Source organism: Leptodactylus fuscus, chromosome 2 (assembly GCF_031893055.1).
Source record: "Leptodactylus fuscus isolate aLepFus1 chromosome 2, aLepFus1.hap2, whole genome shotgun sequence".
Lineage (NCBI taxonomy): Eukaryota > Metazoa > Chordata > Amphibia > Anura > Leptodactylidae > Leptodactylus > Leptodactylus fuscus.
Window position 1 is genome coordinate 121,193,243 of NC_134266.1, and position 16,612 is coordinate 121,209,854.

Sequence of the window (16,612 nt, forward strand, 5' to 3'; positions counted from 1 at the left end):
CCAGTGTCATGCCGTTCTCCCCCCCTTCATCTGCCCCAATGTCATACCATTCTCCCCCCTTCATCTGCCCCAGTGTCATGCCGTTCTCCCCCCTTCATCTGCCCCAGTGTCATGCCGTTCTCCCCCCTTCATCTGCCCCAATGTCGTGCCATTCTCCCCCCCTTCATCTGCCCCAGTATCATGCCATTCTCCCCCCTTCATCTGCCTCAGTGTCATGCTGTTCTCTCCCCCTTCATTTGCCCCAGTTTCATGCCGTTCTCGCCCCTTCATCTGCCCCAGTGTCATGCTGTTCTTCCCCCTCCATCCACCCCAGTGTGATGCTATTCTCCCCCCTTCATCTGCCTCAGTGTCATGCCGTTCTCCCCCCCTTTCATTTGCCACAGTGTCATTCTGTTCTCCCCCCCTCCATCTGCCCCAGTGTCATGCCGTTCTCCCCCCCTTCATCTGCCCCAGTGTCTTGCTGTTCTCCACCCCTCTATCTGCCCCAGTGTCATGCTGTTCTCCCCCCCTCCATGTGCCCCAGTGTCATGCTGTTCCCCCTCCCCTTCATTTGCCCCCCAGTTTCTTTGGGCCCCCTCCATCTCTGTCCCCAGTTTCATGCCGTTCTCTCCCCACCCCCTTCATCTTCCCCAGTGTCATGCCGTTCCCCCCCTCCCCTTCATTTGCCCCCCAGTTTCATGGGCCCCCTTCATTATGTTCCACCTTAATATTTAATACAAAACAAACACTTACACTCACCTTCTATCACTCACCTTCCATCGTTCCCCCAACGCTCCTCTCTCTCACTCCAGTCACATACGCGATGCAGGAGCTGTGACCTCAGCTCCTGCTTAGCTGCGGCCCGGCTTGCGTGTGTAGACGCGATGTGATGACGTCATTGCGCCTACACACGCAAGTCGGGCCGGAGCTTTAATGCAGGAGCTAAGCTCACAGCTCCTGCTTTAATCGCGATTCAGCTCATCGGCGGACGGACGCCGATGAGCTGAAATCGTGACAGGCAAGTGTCGGGGGGCCCCCAGAGGCTCTGTGAGCCCTGGCACTTGCCCGACTATGCCGAGCTGACCGGGACCATTTTGTTAGGGCCGGGCCGCGGGGCCCGCTAAGCGCGGGGCCCCGGGCGGTTGCCCGGCTCGCCCGGCCCTGGATCCGCCCCTGCTTATAGTCTCCCTTCTAGTAGCATTTCTGGCTAATCTTATATACACATATTGATGGAATAGATGCTGCGGAAAAACTGTCTTTTTCAAAAACGCATGTGTTGTCAAAAAATGCAGCATTTCACTTCTCCCTGCATAAAAGCGAACATTTTCCATAGAGATTTAATATGGAGGAAAATCCAGAAAGTTACATGTGGTGATAATACCATGAATAACACAGCAGAAATAAAAAAAATGTTCCACGTTGAAATGCAGCGCTGCGGAAATGCAGTAGAAAAAAACACTGCATTTTACAGTACCAGCAAAGTGAATGAGATTTTATCTAATCTCATCCACAGAGTGTTTAAAAAAAACTGCTGTGGAAATAAAGAAAAATGCATCATATAAATTATAGCTGCAGAAACACAAGCGGTTTCCCTATACATTTAACCCCTTCCCGCCGATGGCATTTTTTGATTTTCGTTTTTCGTTTTTGACTCCCCTCCTTCTAAACCCCATAACTTTTTTATTTCTCCGCTCCCAGAGTCATATGAGGTCTTAATTTTTGCGGGACAATTTTTTCTTCATGATGCCACCATTAATTATTCTATATAATGTACTGGGAAGCAGGAAAAAAATTCAGAATGGGGTGGATTTGAAGAAAAAATGCATTTCTGCGACTTTCTTACGGGCTTTGGTTTTACGGCGTTCACTGTGCAGCCAAAATGACATGTCCCCTGTATTCTGTGTTTCGGTACGGTTCCAGGGATACCAAATTTATATGGTTTTATTTACATTTTGACCCCTAAAAAAAATTCCAAAACGGTGTTAAAAAATTTTTTTTCTAAAAGTCGCCATATTCCGACGGCCGTAACTTTTTTATACATAGGTGTACGGGGATGCATAGGGCGTCTTTTTTTGCGGGGCTGGGTGTACTTTTTAGTTCTACCATTTTCGGGAAATGTTATTGCTTTGATCACTTTTTATTCAAATTTTTATCAGAATTAAAACAGTGAAAAAACGGCGGTTTGGCACTTTTGACTATTTTTCCTGCTACGGCGTTTACCGAACAGGGAAAATATTTTTATAGATTTGTAGAGCGGGCGATTTTGGACGCGGGGATACCTAACATGTATATGTTTCACAGTTTTTAACTACTTTTATATTTGTTCTAGGGAAAGGGGGGTGATTTGAACTTTTAATACTTTTTATATTTTTTTATATTTTTTTTTACTTTTTTTTTTATTTTTTTTTTTGCATTTATTAGACCCCCTAGGGGTGTTGAACCCCAGGGGGTCTGATTACTAATGCAATGCATTACAATGCTAATGCATTGCAATGCATTGCAAAAAATCATCATCTCTTTTGCAGGCTGTATACACCAGCCTGCAAAAGAGAGAATTTGCAGACCGGCTGGGAGCCTTTAACAAGGCTCCCGGCTGTCATGGCAACGGGGGGTCGGCCCTGGAGCATGCTCCAGGAGCCGGCGATCCCTGCCAAAATGGCGGCGCCCATGCGCCGCCGGGAAGATGGCGCCTCCGGCGCCTTTGACAGCAGCGCCGGAGGGGTTAATGCCTCCGATCGGTCCGGGGACCGATCGGAGGCATTAGAGCCGGTTGTCTACTGCTTAAAGCAGTAGACACCCGGCGGCTATGACGGCCGCCCAGCTCCCGGGCGGTCGCCATAGTTACAGACCCGACACGCGCCGTACTATTACGGCGCATGTCGGGAAGGGGTTAATAATATAGGAAAAACTGCAGAGAAAAACACTGAATAAAATGCAAGAAATAAAGCAATGCAATGGGGTTTTTTTAGCTGTGGTTCACTACATGAGACCTTAGCCTAAAAAATTATGAAAAGGTGTTATGTTCCCCAAAATGGCACTATAAAAACTTCTTTCTGCGAAAAATAAGCCTTACATTGTGTAAAAAGTAATTGGGTATTAGTCTTCAAATTAAAGTACACAAACTTGGTACCAATGTAATTGTATCATGTAATCGTATCAACCCAGTGAATACAATTTATCAAGTTTTTTAAAGCCACATGCTAAAATGGGAAAAATTATAGCATAAAAAAACCAATGGAAGAATTGCTGTCTTCTTCTTTTCTTTTAGAGAAAGAATGAACAACTTGTGCCATATAAAAAAAAAGTTCTCATACAGTAATATTGACAGAAAAATAAAAAAAAATATTGTTTTTGGTATGTAACAATGGAAGAAGGCAAAAAAGGTTTAGTCATAAACCTATTAAAAATGTAATATAATTTGATACTTAATTTTTCGATTTTTACTCCCAGTCTTACAAATTCCATAACTTAGTTATCTTTCCGCTCATCAGGCCATCAGGGCTTAATATTTGTAAATTGTTCTTCATAATGGTACCATTTAATATTCTGTACAATGTACTGGGAAGCTGTAAAAGAAAAATTCAGAATGGGGTGCAATTGTAGAAAAAGTACATTTGTAAGGGTTTTGTTTTTATGGCAATCACTGTGCAGCCAAAATGACATGTTATCTGTATTCGATGGGTTGGTAGAATTCTGTGGATACCAAATTTATATAGTTTTTTTAAACCTTTAAAAGATACAGAAAAATTCACAGACTAAGTCTAGATGGCTGAATGTCCAAAATATCAAAATAAAGCTCAGCTTTTATTAAATATAATTAAAATAACCCCAAATATATAAAAGATATACTAAGGCCCCGTTCACACGGGGCAAGTGTGGGTGGATTCTGGCACTGAATCCACGTCATAATCCGCCCCCTCACAATAGCAGTCTATGTAGACCGCTAGCTTACTTTTTTCTGTGAGCGGCCTGTTGCCACTCACGGAAAAAAGAAGCGAGCTGCCCTTTCTTCAGGCGAATTCCGGGGCTGATTCAGCTGCGACGTCCGCCTCGCGGCAGCATGCTCCGAACTAGGCTCATTCATTTGGGCCTACTCCGGAGCGGGAAGCCGCGACTGTCGGAAGCCGGGACAGTCGTGGCAGGCGTATTTTGGTCCTATTCTGACACGGCTTCCTGCGCCAAAATCAGGACCAAAATACGGCCCCCTTGCCCCGTGTGAACTAGGCCTATGAGGCCCACCAATAGTAGTGTCCACGATATACATAGATATACCCGTATTATAAACAATGATCTTTACAGATGACAAATTATCATCAGTTATCTCCGGATACTGTTAAAAATATGTACACATCACAAACCGCTTGCCAGTTAAAATACATAACCAGAGGTGATTTGCGCTACCATCCAAAATGAATCTGGATTAATTGGATATGGGAGTGCCACATAACATATGCCTCTCAATAGATGTGTGTTAACATGACTGGCAATCACAAACAGTCCCCCCAAAAAGCGTTTGTTTTTTTTTTGCATAAAAAAACCCGCAAAAAATGCAGTAAAAACTGCAGTTCCTGGTAACCTGATGGTGGGTACCGGTAACTTTGTATGTGAAGCCTTGAGGAGCACAGTACTTACTATCCTTACATATCCAGGTGCACACATGAATTGACAACCTCCTCCGTGGAGTATAAGCTAACTAACTAACCCCCTTTTTCTCATTGGTGTCCCAGATTGAGGCTGTTACCATGTTAATAACATGAAACTATTCTAACAATATTGTAATAGATGAAATAATGCACTTCCACATTATTTAATGGAGAAGAGGAATAATACATACCATATCCTGCAGCTTTTATAACATTAGCATACCAGAACACAAAAGCAGTACAGAGTTATTAACTAGAGATGAGCAAACACTAAAATGTTCGAGGTTCGAAATTCGATTCGAACAGCTGCTCACTGTTCGTGTGTTCGAACGGGTTTCGAACCCCATTATAGTCTATGGGGAACAGATACTCGTTAAGGGGGAAACCCAAATCCGTGTCTGGAGGGTCACCAAGTCCACTATGACACCCCAGGAAATGATGCCAACACCTCTGGAATGACACTGGGACAGCAGGGGAAGCATGTCTGGGGGCATCTAACACACCAAAGACCCTCTATTACCCCAACATCATAGCCTAACAACTACACACTTTCCACATTCAAAAAAACCTCTATCAAAGTGGGAAAATACCTGGAAACCTTCTTTACTCCCCAAATGGATGGACACAAACCCCAATTTAAGCTCAACAAACAGTAACAACCACCCCTTTAAATCACGTTCCCCATGACAACCACAGATGGAATAGACAATGGGAAATCCAAAAGCCCTCACCCTTAACTGTCATTTTGAGTGTGTGTGTGTGTGTGTGTGATGTGGTAAGACCTTCCAAAATTCACTTTTCTAGCCCTTAACATGAGCCCTTCCAAACAAAGTTACAGGACCTTAAGCTGAGCTACCAGCAGAGATTGAGGCCCTTGGCATGAGTAGAGCCTTGCACCAGCAGTGTTTTTGGCACTTAGGGTGAGTTGAGCCTTGTACCAGCGTGTGTCCCTTAACATCAGGCGGGCCCTAAGTTCTGCGCTTTGCACAAAAGTTCCACATTAACTAGGCTGAATGGTACAAAGATTAGTAGGCCCGAGAACCAGGAACAGGTCTTGCAATGGCTGTCGGATAACGCTTAAAGCACACTGTCCACCAGCCAGTCAGCCTCTACCTCCTCTTACCCAACAGTCTTGTCCTCCTTCCACCCAAAATTCCCAATCTTCCCAGAACAATAACCCCAACTGTCCCTGCTCCCCAGAGCTGTTCTCCCTTCCTTTGACTGTACCGCAACCTGCCCCTCCATTTCGCGATTCCACGGACCTAACAGATGAGTATCTGTGTCCAGATGCTCAAACACTAGAGTCTCCTCCATCTCCGGTCGATTTGGTGGCGGATGACCAGCAACCCACCCTCATCGACGACGATGAGACGCAGTTGCTGTCAGGGCAGCCAGTTGACATGCGCATTGTGCAGGAGGAGGAGGCGAGACAGGAGTTGGAAGAGGAGGTGGTGGACGACGAGGACACCGACCCCACCTGGACAAGGCGGATGTCAAGCTGGGAAAGTAGTGTGGATGTTGAGGCAGGTGCAGCACCAAAAAGGGTAGCTAGAGGCAGAGACATGTCCAGAGGCAGAGGTCAGCTGCTTTGCCGAAGCCAGGCCAGACCCGGAATGTCCGAAGATGTTCCCTTTTGTACCCAGCCCAGAAAAACTCCCCCATCGAGGGCACGTTTCTCGAAGGTGTAGAGTTTTTTCAAGGAATGCGCCGAGGACAGATATAGTGTTGTCTACACAATTTGCCTCTCGAAATCGAGTAGGGGCCCTGAGAAAAGCAACCTGTCCACCACTTCAATGCACCATCATTTGGAATCCAAGCACTGGAATCAGTGGCAGGCAGCAACGTCAGGAAAAACGTCACCCGCCGTTCATGCCACTGCCTCTGCTCACAGTGCTGGCGATGCACTCCAGAGGATGAGCCAGGACATCACTTCATCTGCCTCCGCCACTTTGTTGACTTCTCCCTCATCCTCCCCTGTTTCTGTCTTATCTCCTTCTCCTGCACCATCAAAGGCACCATCAGGCGCTTCTTTACAACAATCCACCATCTCTCAGACATTGGAGCGCCGGCAGAAATACACCACTAACCACCCACCCACGCAAGCCTAGAACGCCAACATTGCTAAACTGCTGGCCCAGGAGATGTTGGCGTTCTGGCTTGTTGAAACTCCCGCCTTCCCGGACCTGATGGCAACTGTGGCACCTCACTATGCCGTCCCTAGCCGTCACAACTTCTCCCGGTGTGGCGTCCCCGCCTTGCACCAGCACGTGTCACTCAACATCAGGTGGGCCCTTAGTTCTGCGCTTTGCTGCAAGGTCCACTTGACCACCGACACTTGGACAAGCGCCTGTGGTCAGGGATGCTGCTTATCTTTAAGGACAGGCAGGTAAATGTGGTGGAGTCTGGTCCCGGGGTGCAAACTGAGGTACCCTATCTCCTCTCCCAGGCCAAAATTCATGGCAGGAGTAAACTGAAACCCTACGACGCTGCAACCTCCACCCCAGCTACTAGTGGCAAACGCTAAAACACTGGTGTGGGGAGACGTCAGCAGGCGGTGCTGAAGCTCATCAGCTTGGGGGACAGACAGCACAGTGCCTCCGAGGTCAGGGATGCCATCCTGGCTGAGATGGTATTTTTTTTTCCCTGCTACACCTGGGGCCTGGCATTTTTGCGCCTGTGATAATGGCTGGAACCTGGTAGCAGATCTGGAGCTTGCCAGACTCAAACACGGTCCACGCATGGCCCACGTTTTCAACTTGTTGGTGCCATGTTTCTTTGAAACCTACACCATGGTGCCTGATATACAGGTCAAAGTGGGGCCATTTTCATAAGTGAGAACTAGCCTCTGCTAGGCAGAAAACATTCAGAGCACACTCCTCTCATCTTCGCACCGTTGGCTGGCGGAGGAAGACGAGGGGGTTGGAGTGGCATCTGATGTCCCTGTCCCACACGAGGCTAGAGGGTGCACTTCAGTGCATCCCATTGCTTCACCACAAATGGTGTGAAGGGGAGTGGAAAATGGAGGAAATGGAGAGTGACCCTTACAGTTGGGGCCAGCAAAGGCATGCCAAGTAACACACTGGCACACATGGCTGACTTCATCTTTGGTTGCTTTTCAAGAGTCTAACACATATTTCACATCATGGAGAACAAATAATACTGGATTTTTACAAGCCTCGAACCCCGGTCTAGGTCTAATGTCTGTTCCTTTCTTATATTAGGGGAGAGGGAAAAAAAATTACTTCAGTGATACGTTTAGCGTACATAGACTGACTATTAATGTGTATCCCACTTAGTGTTGTTAGGGTTACACACCGTCACAACCTGGCTAAAGCTTCTATAGCTGTTAATAAAGTCAACATAACTTTACAGTATCCAAAAAGACAGCTGTACCGACAGAGAGCAAGACAAATGTCAACCAAAGCTGTGAGCTCTGAACACCCACAGTGACTTTGGCGTCATCATCATTATAAGGGAGCGGGTGGTAATAAATAACTTGGCAGTGCCTAAAACCCAAAAAGCTTATACAACTATATTTACATTAAGATACACAAATGACACTTTTTAGTAGCATGTCATGAGACAAGCTGATAAGATCTTCCTTTGTGCAGTGCTATTTGAAAGTTAAACGCTGCCTTCATTTTAATTCTGGAGAAGGTGCAGACATTAGATTTAGAACATGTCTTCATTGTCCAAATCCTCTATATAGGTAATGTGTTTTTCGGGCCGAGCTGTCTGGGAACGAGCTGGTGCAGCACTGACAACCTGGGTGAATATGGCAAGAGCCTGAGATGTAGGGTGAATGAATCCCCAAATTATTTGGGGAATTTCCACTCAGAAACTGGCACTATATGGCAGTGGCAGGACTTGAAGGTATTTGTAACCCCAATATATTCTTTGAATTTCCAGTCAGAAACTGGCGTGGCAGGACTTGAAGGTATTTGTAACCCCAACATATTCTTTGCATTCCCAGTCAGAAACTGGCACTATATGGCAGTGGCAGGACTTGAAGGTATTTGTAACCCCAATATATTCTTTGCATTCCCAGTCAGACAATGGAACTATATGTCAGTGGCAGGACTTGAAGGTATTTGTAACCCCAATATATTCTTTGAATTCCCAGTCAGAAACTGGCACTATATGGCAGTGGCAGGACTTGAAGGTATTTGTAACCCCAATATATTCTTGGAATTCCCAGTCAGACAATGGCACTATATGGCAGTGGCAGGACTTGAAGGTATTTGTAACACCAATATATTCTTTGAATTCCCAGTCAGAAACTGGCACTATATGTCAGTAGCAAGAAATGAGGGTATTTGTAACCCCAATATATTCTTTGAATTCCCAGTCAGAAACTGGCACTATATGGCAGTGGCAGGACTTGAGTGTATTTGTAACCCCAATATATTCTTTGCATTCCCAGTCAGACAATGGCACTATATGGCAGTGGCAGTTCTTGAAGGTATTTGTAACCCCAATATATTCTTTGCATTCCCAGTCAGAAACTGGCACTATATGGCAGTGGCAGGACTTGAAGGTATTTGTAACCCCAATATATTCTTTGAATTCCCAGTCAGAAACTGGCACTATATGGCAGTGGCAGGACTTGAAGGTATTTGTAACCCCAATATATTCTTTGCATTCCCAGTCAGAAACTGGCACTATATGGCAGTGGCAGGACTTGAAGGTATTTGTAACCCCAATATATTCTTTGCATTCCCAGTCAGACAATGGCACTATATGGCAGCGGCAGGACTTGAAGGTATTTGTAACCCCAATATATTCTTTGCATTCCCAGTCAGAAACTGGCACTATATGGCAGTGGCAGGACTTGAAGGTATTTGTAACCCCAATATATTCTTTGAATTCCCAGTCAGAAACTGGCACTATATGGCAGTGGCAGGACTTGAAGGTATTTGTAACCCCAATATATTCTTTGAATTCCCAGTCAGAAACTGGCACTATATGGCAGTGGCAGGACTTGAAGGTATTTGTAACCCCAATATATTCTTTGCATTCCCAGTCAGAAACTGGCACTATATGGCAGTAGCAAAAATAGTGGGTGTATATAGCCCCAATTCTATTGCTAGGGGACTTGCAGGGTATTTCTGGGGTGAAGGTGGGGGGGGCACACCGTTGGAACGGGGATCGGGGGTATATATAGGGTATACGGGAATACACTGTCAGTGTATTCCATTCAGGATCCTGGGAAAGCTGGGTTGCGGCGATAGTGCCCGTCAGTGCCACGTTACACTGACAAGCTTCTCCCTGGAATTTAGCTCTTACAAGAGCTGTTGGTTGTCTTCTCCTTCCTATCTAGCCTGTCCCTGCCTACCCAGAATCTAACCCCTAGCTAACTGGACGGAAACCTCCATCCCCGGTGAATTGCAAGCTCAGAATGACGCAAAGCTGGGCGTCGCTGTTCTTTTAAATTAGAGGTCACATGTTTTCGGCAGCCAATGGGTTTTGCCTACTTTTTTCAACGTCACCGGTGTCGTAGTTCCTGTCCCACCTACCCTGCGCTGTTATTGGAGCAAAAAAGGTGCCAGGGAAGGTGGGAGGGGAATCGAGTAATGGCGCACTTTACCACGCGGTGTTCGATTCGATTCGAACATGCCGAACAGCCTAATATCCGATCGAACATGAGTTCGATAGAACACTGTTCGCTCATCTCTATTATTAACGTAAAAAAATACAGAACTTTCTAAAAAAAATTAAAATTCTTGGAGTCACCATATTCTGACATCTGTAACTTTTTATATTTTTGTGTATGGGGATTCAAAAGGTGACTTTTTAGCAAGACCAGATGTAGTTCCTAGTTATACAACTATGGAAAATGATAGTCTGATGTTTTGATCAATTTTTGTTCAAATTTTTATGTGAAGCAAAATGTCTAATTTGTTTTTTGTAACTTTATCTTTATTTCAAATCTAGGGATCTTTTTAAAAGCTTTTTTTTTTCACTATATTATTAACACCTCTTAAAGGGGTTGTCCCACGTCGCATACTCGCTAGTCTTCGCTGCAGTAAATTCTTCTGTCTTCCGGCTTTGTTGTGTCATTGGTGGGCGGGGTTACATATGCAAAGCCAGCGGCGAGAAGTCGTCGGTTCTATGCCGCTGGCCCTGCGTGTGCGCTGCCGATGCACTAGGCATCGGATCGTACAGCCTGCACAATGTAATAGAGACCCGGCATTCGCTGTAATAGAGAGGCGGATGCCGGGGAGTGTAGACGCCGGCACAGGTGAAACCAGCAGCGGCAGGAGCGATGCTGCTATTGCGCTCCTCTGCCCCCCCCCCCCCTCCCCTCCGGAATATCAGCATCACTCCTGCCGCTGCTGGCTTCACCTGTGCCGGCATCTACACTCCCCGGCATCCGCCTCTCTATTACAGTGAATGCCGGGTCTGTATTGGTGGCCCCTTCCCCCCCCCCCCCCCAAGTGTAAACTACCCCCCCTCCAGGCTAGCTCCCGTGCACTTAACCCCTTCTCCCTCCCCCCTCAGAGCAGCAGATACATCACTTGACTTATGACCAGATAAGTCAAGGGATGTGTCAAAAAAAAATGAACAAAGTAATATAGTGGACAAACAAAGCAGTTTTGCTGAAGCATTGTATTTAGGAAAAGTCTTACATCCACATTAACAAGCAGTATAGATAGGATCCTTGTGATAGGACAACCCCTTTAAGGAATTTGAACTTACAGTCTTTTGATTACAAGTCCCTTAGATTGCAATACAACTATTTTGCAGTCTATGGGACTTTCTCTAGGTTACTATTGAGGCTGGTCATAGATCTGCTTCAATAGTTGTATTCCGATGGTATTTCGCTTATTGGACGAATTCTATTAACTTTCATGGTTGAATGGAAAAAAAAGTCAGTTTCATAATTTTTTTTTTATGTTTTAAACTTTGCATGGTGCACTGGGCATGAATAACATGTTAACTTTACCATACAAGTCAGTATAGAAAGTTTATATTACCTTTGTAAAATAAAATCACTTTCCAAAGGTTTTACCAAAGTATTGAATAACTTTTTCAATTTTCCATCATCAGAGCTGTGTCAGGGCTTATTTTTGTAGGATCAGCTGTTGTTTTTATTGGTAGCATTTTGGGATAAATGTGACTCTTTTTTTAATCATTTTTTAAAATCAGTTTTCAAGCAATGTGACCATAAGGCCAGGGCCCATGTAGCAAAAACCGTGGAGTTTTACAGTATCTACAAAGTGGATGAGATTCTGCTACTCCCATCCACACATTGCAGAAAAATATCTACAGCAGAAATGCAGCGATTTCAAAAACTGTTGCGTTTTGTAAATTGCAGTAAATCAATTATACTCACAGAAACTGGGATTTTCTGTTTTCCCACGCTCAAACGGAAACCTCAAAAAATGGTTACCCTCAGAAACCTGCAACCTCATAGACTATAATGGGGTCTGCCAGGTTTCCGCCCAGTTTCTGCCCGAGAAGGGTGGAAAAATAGGGAGACAGAAGTCCTACTTGCAGGACTTTTCTCTGCATTTTTAAAGCCGAATGGGGAACTGAATCCCCGAGACAGGGATGAAGGTGAGAAAATAGCCTTAGTCCCATACTAGCATTTAAACATTAGGGGACTTGATTGCCTATTGTATAATACATTGCAATACTTTTGTATTGCAATCTATTTCATTTTACTAAGTGAAAGTAAAACTGAAAATGGAATGGTTTAAATCACGTGTGTCATGGATCCAATAGATGGCAATACCTTGACTCCAGTAGTGTTCACTGTGTGGTCTGGCAGGCTCTAGCCTGTCACAGCTAATGCACCAGATACCTCAGTATCTTTGGGTGTTGTGTTGTTGAAGTTAAGGCTAGCTATGCCTCTCCTATATGTAACTCTAAGGGTCCATGTACACGGAGTAAAGTGGCGCTGATTCTGGCACGATAACTCCCGGCAAAATCAGCACTGATAAAAAGACTCCCATTGAGTTCAATGGGTTCCGTATTCCACGCGGAACACATTGAAATCAATGTGTTAAAAAGCCTCCCATTGATTTCAATGTGTTCCGCGCTGAAGATGGAACCCATTGAAGTCAATGGGAGTCTTTTTATCAGGGCTGATTCTGCCGCAAATTATCATGCCATAATCAGCTCCACTTTACTCCGTGTGAATGGACCCTAACTTGCCTGGTTTGACATGGACACAATAGGTTGATACCTGGTATATTAGGTAGCTCCTTATTGTAAATGCTATAATGGAGTGGATGGAATGGAGTCTAATAGGTTTACTTAGAATGGTGATGCAGGGACTTCCTTAGGCCCCTTGTTACTATGACAATGCATCAGCACCCCATGAGGCTGATAATGGAGGGGAAAACACAAAGAGGCAACTTAGATGCTACTATAATTACTAATGGTGTTCTCTAAGGGGGTTAAATTCCTAAAACTTGTACATTACAAGGTGGCAACGTGTTATGGCCTAACACAGGCCAGTCACTAACAGGTTAAATTGTAGTCAGAAAGCACCACTACAGAATGCTATAATGCATCGGAGCTACAATGTAGTCAGCTACAAACAGCTTGTACTGAGGGAAACAAATAGCAGATAAGCATGAAGCATACTGTAGGTACTGACTTATACATGGGTTGTGAGGTCACAACTAGACCACCACTGCTATACATGGTAGAATTTATAAGATACCTAAAGAGGTCCAGTCACCAAGTGCAAAATACTAAATGACATATCTCGCTGTGCCATGAAACATTTTTTTTTATCCAAATTTGTCCACCTGCTCAACGTATATGGCACCCTATAAGTTATATACGTATGTTATATGTAAATTAGCTCTTCCTCACCAAGTGGGCGGAAACCTTTTATTTTCATACAGCACATACAAAAAAAGCCGAATTGATCAGTGGCACAGCAACAAAATGAGATATGCCACTGTACTTCATGACAGGTCCTCTTTAATGCAAATAGTCTTCTACAGTAAATAGCATATCAATGCCATATATACCCTACAGGTAAATGAATATCTCCCTGGATGAACAGTTTACACTGTACTAGTAATAATATATTACAGTCTGTATCAAGACTGCTCAGCCTCACCAAACATCTCATTTGAGTCACCAGTGGAGATCTGTTTGGTAGAAAGCTGAGATATTTAGTTGGACATGTATTCAGTGATATATGTGAATGGCTCAGTGGTTAGCCTTGCAGCGCTGGAGTCCTGGGTTCAAATCCCACCAGGAACAACATCTGCAAGGAGTTTGTATGTTCTCCCCGTGTTTGAGTGGATTTCCTCCCATTCTACAAAGACATACTGATAGGGAAAAAAAAGTACATTGTGATCCCTATATGGGGCTCACAATCTACATAAAAAACATAACCTTAGCAGTCATTGCCAGGTAGCTGCTGCGAACGCAGATAATATGAAGGGACACATATAAAAGGGCAGTGATGTTTATAAGAGCCTAATTTTGTTTCCATACAGATCACTTGTCAGACCACAAACGGGGGCAGATTAATAAAGACTAGCGTAAACGGTTGGCCCCATCTGCCTTTGCCATGCACCCCTTTTTCGAGAAAGTGGTGAAGGCTGTGGAATTTTAAAAGGTTGCAATTTTTTGTTGCGCAAAACCACATTTAGCGCAAAAATTATGACTTGTATGTTAGAAAACATAACTTTATTCTGGATCAGCAGTATAGAATAACAATTTTAACTTGATGGATTTGCGTCTTCTTCCACTATCTAACTATAATGGCATGTCACTGTGGTGGAGCCAGTATATTAACCCTATAAGTCTCCAAAACAATGCATTAATTTTTTTTCTTAAACAGTTACATGTAACAATAGTAAGTGTGCATAATACAGGGGTTCAGCTTCAGTAACACTGGAAATCTGGACATTGACTTCTTATAGTCCAAATATGTTCACTTCTGAGAGTAGCCTATACAATGCATAGAGTATAGTTTTGCACAAATGTTAACAACCCCCTTCTCTACATAGGTGGGTCTAAAATATAAAATGTATCTCTGTTTCCCATGTTACCCTAGTATCACAGCTCTGACAACACAGCCCATTGTCATGTATATCTTGCACATAAACTATACACATCAAATCAACCGTTGAGCAGTTATTTTCTTTGGAGTGTATTTGATCTGCTACTTGGAACCACTTTAGAAGGGTGTAATGTTATTTTGAGATTTTTTTTTACAATTAGACAGATCCATTACAAGTCTGACACAGTTTACATAGCTTTCCAGCTGCCTGTAATACATAACTTGGAGGGATGCTGGAGACTGTGGGTTATGGCATTAAAATGGAATATTTTGAGTCTGGAGAGTCAAAGGAGAGATGTATATAAAGAATACACGAGACACTGAATATGCAGATGCATCTGGAAGGCAGAAAATACAGAAAGCCAACTTCACAGAAGGGGTATTTCCATTTATATAGCAATATATATTCAGAATCTTTCATACAAATCCTGATGTACTGAAATCCACTAGTCTAAACCATGATGTAGTTGTACTGTGCATCATAAGTTATAGGCACTCTGGCTCTGAAGGTGCCCATTGGAGATCTGTTTGGTAAATGATTAGACAACGCACAGATTTAGTTGTCCAGGCTTGGACTGGCCCACAGAGGAGCAGTTGAATCCCCTGGGAGGTCCCCCAACCCTTACAAGAATTATATTCACTGCACTATACATGGACAACAATTGGTCCTGAGGGACACCTTAAACCAGTGATTCCCAAAGTGGTCCAGGTAGACCCCCAGGGAACTTATCCGCGACTCAAATTTCCATCGTTAGATCTAATCTTCACATTTTTTGACAAATTTTGGGATGTAGCAGCAGGGGGCCACCGAAACCAGTAAAATTTTGAAAGTGGTCTACGAGAAAAAAAAGTTTGGGAACCTCTACCTTAAACTATAATGGGTTCCATCTTGTATCTTTTGTTTATTTGTGGGCTTTTGTTTGTCAAAAAGTAGACAAACTTAAAGGGATTCTACCACTAAAACACTTTTTTTTCTAGTTACCACGTCGGAATAGCCTTTAAAAAGGCTATTCGTCTCTTACCTGTGGAAGTGCTCTCCGCTGCGCCGTTCGTTCAAAATACCGGTTTGTACCGGTATGCTAATGAGTTCTCTCGCAGCGATGGGGGCGTCCCCATCGCTGGAGCAGCGATTGGGGCGTCCCCATTGCAGCTCGAAAACTCACCGCAGCGCCGCCTCTCCGGTCTTCGGTGTCCTCCCCTTGCCTCTTCAGCGTCTGTCGGACGCCTGTGCAGTATGCTCTCTGTTCGGCGAAGATTGCCGAACGTACTGCGCATGCGCGAAAGTGCGGTGCCCGCACTATGGCTGGGACCACAATTTCGCGCATGCGCAGTACGTTCGGCAATCTTCGTCGAACAGAGCGTACTGCGCAGGCGTCCGACAGTACGCTGAAGAAGCAAGGGGAGGACACCGAAGACCAGAGAGGCGGCGCTGCGGTGAGTTTTCGAGCTGCAATGGGGACGCCCCCATCGCTGCGAGAGAACTCATTAGCATACCGGTACAAACCGGTATTTTGAATGAACGGCGCGGCGGAGAGCACTTCCACAGGTAAGAGACGAATAGCCTTTTTAAAGGCTATTCCGACATGGTAACTAGAAAAAAAAGTGTTTTAGTGGTAGAATCCCTTTAAATATATGGTTTTTGTGACCATTCAAAAACAGTAAAGAAAAACTCAAAAGAGGACTGTAACTAAATCATTTAGCAGACTATTGTATGCACTAAAGATTAATGCATTATCGTATACCGCTTCCCATATACTGTACCATTGCCCACTAAAGTGATAAAGTGATAGTTAACTCTTGGTTAAAATCTCACTGGAAAAACTTTTTTATACTTACTATTACTTTTTACTTGGGTACACCCAGAATGAATGGACGAGGCTACTATATGGTAAATTATTTACAGGAACATTTTGGGTGGAGTAGGTGTAATAACCCAGACAGGATGCTAATGCAG